We start from the raw sequence: 8,421 nt of genomic DNA, 5'->3' as shown, positions 1-8,421 counted from the left end.
AGCATGGTGTTTGAGATGGGTGACTAGGCAAGGGAATGTGAGACACACGACTAGGCGAGGGCATGTAAGATGGCCAACCAAACGAGGTTGTGCAAGACAAACACACTGGTGGAACGGGTCAGCCCAGGCACATGAGTGGAACAGTTCGACCAGGCACACGAATGGAACTGTCAACCTAGGTGAGAGGAAGTGGAACAATTGATGAAATGAGGTCATGTGAGGTCGACTTGACTAAACCAATGTGTTGATTAGACCAACACACCCCTTCACATAATGCATATAAATAAATGAGTGGTTGGAATGATGGAGACACAACTAAACATAATGACTCAAACTGATATCAAGGTGAGATAAAGTGAATAGAGGTGCATTAGATAAGGGTGGGATGACTACTAGGTGGAGGAGAATTTTCTACAAGGTGTCTTTGAAGGGGTTTGGTGGGGCAAGATAATGATGCGATTAGGTGGACTCATACGAGCCATGCAAGGAAAAACATCCATCAGAGTAGGTGGACTCATACGACCCATGTAGGGTGAGAGAAATATGCGAGTAGGTGGACTCATATGAGTCATGTAGGGCGAGATAGTTGTGTGGGCAAGTGGACTCATACAAATTGTGCAGGGAATGATAATTATGTGAGCAAGTGGACTAGTATGAGCCATGTAGGGTAAGGCAATTGTGTAGGATGGTGGAGTCATATAAGCCATGTAGGGTAGAATGATCATGTAGGCAGGGTGAGACTATGACACAACCATTCCTTGAGGACACACAAAGGTGAAATTTAGTTGGACTATACATGTTGGTTGAGATAGTTGTGGCATAATCGTGAGTGACATGTTTGGCACATTTTGGATTGTGTACATTGTGTGGGTAAGACAAGAGGGTTGTGGCACAATTTTGGGTCTATTATACATGAAGGTAAGTCGAGTTGGGGTCTATTATAAAGTAAGTGAAGGTTGAAATTTATTGAAGTTGTAACATTATAAGATTAGTGAAGTTTATAATGTGATGTTGGGAACTAGTGAGGTTTCCCTTATGCTTATATAATTTGGTGCACATTGTAAATTGATGTTTATGTATATATTGTGACATATTATTGTGGCATATATTTATATGTGGATGATTGTATACTTGTGAAGAAGAAGTGAAGTGAATTAATCGGCTATTTTACTTGGGTTAAGATTGTGTGTTAATTCTAGAAACATAATATATCTAACTCATGACAGAAGTGCAAGTGCTAAAGACATAGTCCAGGTGTAAGTATTTGTAAGTTGGTCAAGCCATTACGACAAACCACACTGGTGTCGTACGTCCAAAGGCCTCGACGCACCTTGACTCAAGGGACGCTCTAGGGGAGTGACATGCATAGATAAATAACAGATAACAAAACCTATATGGTAAGTAGGTATTAAACCTTTACAATAAGCAATGCACAATCATATAATTTATAAAAAATAAAAGTAAACAATAACATTTACATATAGTACTCAAAGATTTGCTCTCAAAACCAAGGAAAACTAGCAAATATTTAGAATTTCATCTCTAACTCTCATTGGATTAAATTCACCATTTATAATACAATACAATATAGGACCCCATGTGTTACAGGGAAAAGTGTCTACGTAGAACTGCTTATCCCACTAAGGTGTGATAGCTACCTTAGAAACAAACAAAGTAAAGCTACTTTCTTTTTTCCTTTATGAAATATAGATGAGAGAAGAACAAAGAAGACCAACCTCTGTCTTGCGCTAATCTCCTAGTTTGATTCCTCTCTCTCTTGATAGTCTTTCGCTACTTGCTCCCTTGTACGCCCAACTTCACAGAGTACATGTAAGATCACAGTAGCATAGCACTATACAAGAACATGGATCTATAATCATAAACAATCTAGGATCAGATGTAAATTGACCATACAAATGCATAAAACATAAATGACACAAGAGTATAGAGGAAAACTTGAATAGCTTTTATTGATAAACAAGAAAGGGCCAAGGGAGTTACAACTAGTTGTTCTGACCCAGCATCATCCTCTCAGCAAGGAAGCCCCTCTTCACCTCATACAAAGCTTAGATCACCCAACAATCTGATGTTGTCTCAAGAAACCAATAGCAATTCCTTACAATATGCAAAATTCCAGCCTCTAGATCTCTGGGATGAGGGATCCATATATAGATATCTGTAAGGGATATGAGTTAGCTTGTGATTTGATTAGTGTCTTCCCTCTGATATTTCTTGCTTCCACTTGGAGATTGATGATCTCTTACTCATCCTTGGTCGAATTCAGAGAGGCAAGTGTCATAGGAGAAGTTTCTGGAAGATTCCATGCCTCTCCACCTTGCGGAATGACACTGCCATTTGTCACTTCTCGCCCATCGCACCCCATAGAAGGGATTTTTGAAATGCAATGCATCCACACAGTGTATTTAGGTGAGATGCAACGCACTTTTCCTATGGAGCAGTCGAAATGATCCTGTTTTGACCAGTTCTGAGCAGTTTTTCATGGAGAACGTCTGGGAGAAGCTGTAATCAGTTGACCTTGTTCCTTTAGGGGTTAGAACAACACTTTTAGGGACTTAGGAGCCCTTGGTTTATGGACATTTCATGCTTGGGGTTGTAGTGCCCAAAAATGTCTATAATAGTTGCCTCCTAAAGCATGAGGTCGTTAATCTTTTGATGTCGGGTGAAATGCTTTATTATGAGGATCCGAAGTTCTTTCAAGCTGGGAGGAGACCTGTAATAAGATACAATACAATACATTATCTTCATAATATTTTCATGATCTAGCTGAGGCGGGCATTCCCATGCTCAGCTTTATAAATTCATTTTCATGTACATAGGACAGACAATCGTCTGAGTGTAGACTGATGATTCTGGTAGAGTCATCATCCCTTTGATTGGATGATCATTTATGCAACAATAATGTACATTTGATGTCTTTATTTTCCTGAATATATATCGCAGCCCGGATTGATGAAACTAGATCCGGGGTCTTCAATCTTGTTTGATCTTCACTCGAAGTACAAGTCTATCCATGTGAGAGATGTTCTGGAGTCGAACATGGAAAGACATCGCCTGATTACCAGCCAATGATGTAAGTTGTTAACAGGCGCGAGAGGAATCACCGATAATGATAATGACCCTCAAGGTACTGCAGTAAAATTCATGTGGTGTGAATAAAGGACTTGTCGTTGAACACCATGCAAAATCTTTCGGTCAAAGGCCATTGATGTAAACCTGTCGCCGGAACTGAGAAACTTGCCATTGAGGCATGCAAGCTTCAAAGTACTGAACGGGGTGTTCCTAGATCGACTTCTTGGATAATGAGCTGATGTCGACAAGAAGCGATCCGTCACAGGAGGGCCTTAATGAATCCCACATCAATGACACGGAACGGAACAAATGATTTTAATGGAGGTGAAAACAATCTGATGACATAAGGTTCAGGGTGGCGGTCATGAAAGAATGGAGTGTAAATGTATTGTAGCGGGTGAGACACAGGTGAATTCTCTGAATGACTTCTCTTGAACATATCGGCGACACTGACATGATGGATTGGTAGCATTAACCCCAAATGTGGATGGTGTGATGGGACCATGGTGATGTGACCGGTGAATGAAACAACCCAACCCTGACTTGGATGCAGAGTGAAAGTGTCATGTTCAAGAGAAACTTGCTACCAACAAAGTTTCTTCAAGTTTTCTTCCCAATTTTTCCCCAGTCATTGCTAACCAATACCTCTTTATTTTTGTCAAGCTTGAGGAGGATAACATATGCTTGTTCTATAATTTGCCCTTCGGGCAAACCCATCGCTATGTTTTAATGAGCCTAGCGATAGTGAAACTTGTTCTTGTCTTCTATGGACAAGTTTGTCGCTATTGTTTTAACGAGTTTAACGACAAAGATAACTCGGTCCTTTTCAATTTTAGAGAGTCTGAAAAGGAACGTAAAGAAAACTCCAAAATTCCTTTTTCGTCATCTAATCCCTTAAGTCCGAAAAAGTATAAAACAATAGAGAAGGGATGAATTTTCGATACTTTTAACGAGCCGAACAAAACAAGCTCTCAATCTTTTTGTGCAATAATCCCTCAGGTCCAAAAAGATTAAAATCTAGAGGAGGGATAGCACTTCCGGTCCCTTTAACGAGCTGGAGAGGCCAATGGCTTGACAATCTTTTCATATTTTATGAGTCAGTTGAAAAGAGCTTAAAGGAGACTCGTCTTTCGAGGAACGAGTGATAAGATTGGGTAGCAGCTGATTCCAGGTAAGGTTTGGAATTTTCCAATCACGGCAGTGTTACAAGGATGGCTAGTGAGATCACTCTTCGCAGCTGTTCCTCAAAAGGGGTAAACAATCAAATGGAGGTGAATGATCAGCCAATATAGAGTGGAGGTGATGATGAGAACACGACCAAGGCTTTTAAAGGCTGAATTACTACATTCACGATGGTTATTTACCGGGAAATAGTTCATTTTTTAATGAGCTTAAACGCGGGGAGAAACATTTGCTCATGACTTATGTTTATTTTTTAACGAGCTTGAACTATGTGCTAAAACTGCTCGATACAATGGCCATTTCTTGAGTTTATCATAAATAGCTTTGTTCTTTCAAAGATTGTACTGCATTTTCAATTGCTTCATCAAACTAGTTAGAAATGAACAATACATGTTTGAAAAATGAGTTAGAACACTAACATTTTACTCGAATTACGTAAAAAGTAATGTAAAAGTGATTTTACCTCTCATTTTACCATTTCATTTGAACTTTGGTTTGTTGGAGCTTTGGAGGTGCTTTCCCCCCTTGATTTTCATCAGCTGATTTCGGGAGATTCTGTGGACGATTGTCGGCACCGTCTGGACCAGGTAGGAGCTAAATTTGAGCTCTTTCATTTCATGCCTTCCATTTTGCATTCTGAGCTTGATTCTTGGTTTTTCTGAGCCTCTAGGGTTTGAAAAACTCGCCCTGGCTTCAGCGCACCCCTTGTGTATCGAAAGGTGCGTTGGATGTTGGCCTGTCTACTGGACATCTGAGATGCAACGCACCCAGAGCACTACTGTAGGTGCAATGGGCACAAGGAAGGAACTTTATGCACAGTTTTTGATGGAAATTTTTCCTGTTTCTCACCAAAATCAGGATCTAACTCTTCTCTTGTTTGTTTTCAGAGATTTTTGGAGCAAGATGACTATTACATGGTGAGAACGTTGGTGGGCTCCAGTATTGCAGCAATAATGCTGCAACTCATGGGACTCCCTTCTTTACTCTTATCAACCCGGTAGTTCGTAACAAACTTGGAAGCGACGGTGCTGTATGCACAAGTACTAGCTCTTGCCGCAGCTGTCACTGGTCAGCTAGCACAAGTCTGCTAGGGGCTCAAGCCAACTTCTATGAGCTCTTAGAAGAAGCTTTGTACTTGATGGATGGAAGCTAACTCAAAGGAAGCTGATCTACTTGCAGAAAGAAACTGAAAGTCAAAGAGTAACATAAACCCTAACAAACCCTAATTCTACCAGCTAGTCCTACTGATGCAAAGGAGAGGATGAAAACTATTGAAAAAGATGTTGTTACTTCTACAAAGGTGAAATGCACATGCCTATGCTATCTCTATCTAAAGAACACATCTTTTTTGTATTTTTGATTACGTTATCAAAATTATCATACATGTACTTTTAACTGGCTTCTTACTGTGCAGGGGTGGATCAAGGAGGAGAAATGCTTGGAAAAGGTTGGGAAGGTTCAGAGAGGGTCTAAGGAGTCCCTAACACCCTTCCAGAGAGTTTCACCAAGTTTGGCTATCCAACAACCTCACTTGTGAGCTTCTACAGGAAGTCTGCAGGGGTTCTACAGGATGTTTCAGGGATTTCTACAGGATGTTCAGAAATTTCTACAGGATGTTCTGACATTGGATTTTGGAAGATGGGTGAGTGAAAGAGGATGCATGAATGGATAGGGAGGTAGGGTAGGGGTCTGAGATGACCCAGTGACTGATGGATGAAGTGATGAGAGGGTGTGGAGAGCCAACTTGTCTTAAGGAAGGCTAAGGCAATGGAAGAGCAAGAAGGTAGGGTTACGTGGACAGAAGAGTAGTTGTGAGACAAAGAAGCTAACTAGGAGATGGAGCAGCTGGCCTGGACGAAGCTTAGGTGGATGAGAGAAAGATGGATATGCCCTGCACGGTGTGCACTTAACTGAATCAACCAAACCCTGCATACAATCGAAATCTTAGCTAATCTATCCAAACTCTCAACGAAACAAATGAATAGCAACTTTATTTCCAAAGAGAACCATGTACAACACTTAATCAAAGGAACATCTAAAAAGGCCTGAACGCATGACTAAATTCTACAAATGAAAAACATTACACCAATGATTGCATGGTCAAGCGAACTAGTGTTTTTGTTGAGCAGCACTGGTTCCACAGTTCCAGCCCCTGATCCAATAAGGGAGAGGTGAAACTGAGAGTGCAGGCAACCCTTTTATGGAGCTTTTATCAATCTTTATCTTATCAATCTGTTCTACACATCTAAAGTAATTCTATTCCTCAATAATAACCTACTTAACCAACACAACTAAATCTATCTCAACAAACTTCGTTTTAGATGCATAAAAGGAAAATCACAGTGCTGAAAGGAAAGATAACAATACAAATAAGGAGGCCCTAGGCTCTTAGGTTGGGCCCAACCCCGAGAGCTATGGCTCCTATAAAAACTCTCAGAGCTGATATCAAATCTGACTGCTTCCCATTATCAAAAAATAAATCATAAGTCAAGAGTTATGCCAATAATGGCTACAAAAGAACAAAACAGAGCTAGCAGCACGTAGTGCAGAATATGCAAGAATTTTTCAAAATTCCTTTTCAAAGGCTGAAGCCTTAACATTTATACACTACGAGGCCCTAGCTGGCCTCCTAAATCTATGGGACTTGGCTGCCCAAACTGTGAGTGAACAGCTCCTTCCAAGAAATCTGCTTGGCTGCCTTCTAGATCCGGTTTTGGTGGCCTTTGGAGCTCGGAGTTGGGGGTGAAGATCCTGAGGGAGGCTATTTAATGCCACAAACAACCCCCCTACGAATCCTCAACCCAAGCTTGGCTGTCTCCTAGCCCATGTTTGCTCGGTTTTGCTTCAACATGTGTCAAAAAATCCTGAAATGAGCACGTGTTAGCCACCTAGGAATAGTGACTTCCCTTATTCGTACAAATGACATAAACATACTAAAAAATAATGCATAAGTTATGAAAAATGAAGGATTGAACAAGGGTAGTTAGGCCAAATGAGCCCAAAATGTTACCAAATTTGGGGCTCATCATCACCCCCTGCTAAAATGATTGCTCATCCTTGAGCAACTAATCCAGCTCCTCGTCCTTCATTGCTTTAACCGCCACTCTCACATCCCAAGCTTCTGAAGTAGTATCCTCCTCACTGTCATGGAACCCGACCTTTCTTTCCACCTCCTCCCACTGCTTATGCTCTTCTTTTTTTGTGCTGCCTTCTACCAATCCCAAAAGTAAAGGTGGGCTTAGCTTGAGGCGTATCCAGCTGGCCTGGAGGTTCTGCATGGACTTCTTATAGAGAAGTACCTGTACTAGGCCCTCCCTCATTCTATTTGGAGTGTGATACTCCCTGATTTTGAGGCTGTGGGACAATGTGTTCCACCTTCGGGTGCAAGCATGAACACAATTGTCCCCTAGTAGTCGCTCCATATCCTCGAAATGTGCTATAGCCTGAGCCTGCTGATCCATATATTTTAGTAAAGCCTGCGGGTTGGTTGTTAGGTGTTGGTGGGCGGATATCAATGCAGTGGGGTCCCCTGGCTCTGCTCTGATTAACAGTGGTTCATGTAACTCCCGGTTCATAACATCTTTGACCTCTGTCGCTCTCTTTTCTTCGTGGTTTAACCATGAGGTAAATGCCATTAGCTGCATATCTCCCACAACTGTGTTGGGATCCCATGAAGTTACATTAGGAAGGGCCAAATTATGGAGGTAGAACTCCGATAGCTTGGCCTTGTCCTCTGAGGAGCTACTGTTGCATAAATCTGTGAACTGCTGGGGGTTTTGAATCTGGGAGATACCCCTCTGTGCTAATGCATTAATCTGGAATTGCAGCCACTGGTCCCGTAGGTATAGGCCATAAGATTTGGTCGGCTGCCTACATTGTAGAGCATCCATAGCCCAACTGGCCATGCAAGCTAGTTGTGCCTCTTTTTCTTGCAACTGCTGTTTGAGAGCTTGTATCTCTATGTTTGCTTGCAATTCCCTTTCCTGTAGATGTTGGTTTAGTTCCTCAGGACCAGCTTGCATTCCTTCTTTGCCTTGAGGTTCTGCTATAGTGTCCTCTGATGATGTGCCCCTTTCTTTCCTCTATTCCTGTAGTTGCAGTTTGAGCTTCTCATTCTCTTCCTGTAGAAATACTCGCTGGCAGTTTCCC

This window comes from Pinus tabuliformis, chromosome 5_2 (assembly GCF_031772625.1).
Source record: "Pinus tabuliformis cultivar Carrire ecotype Pingquan chromosome 5_2, CPIR1, whole genome shotgun sequence".
NCBI classification, from domain to species: domain Eukaryota; kingdom Viridiplantae; phylum Streptophyta; class Pinopsida; order Pinales; family Pinaceae; genus Pinus; species Pinus tabuliformis.
This window is presented reverse-complemented; position numbering follows the sequence as displayed.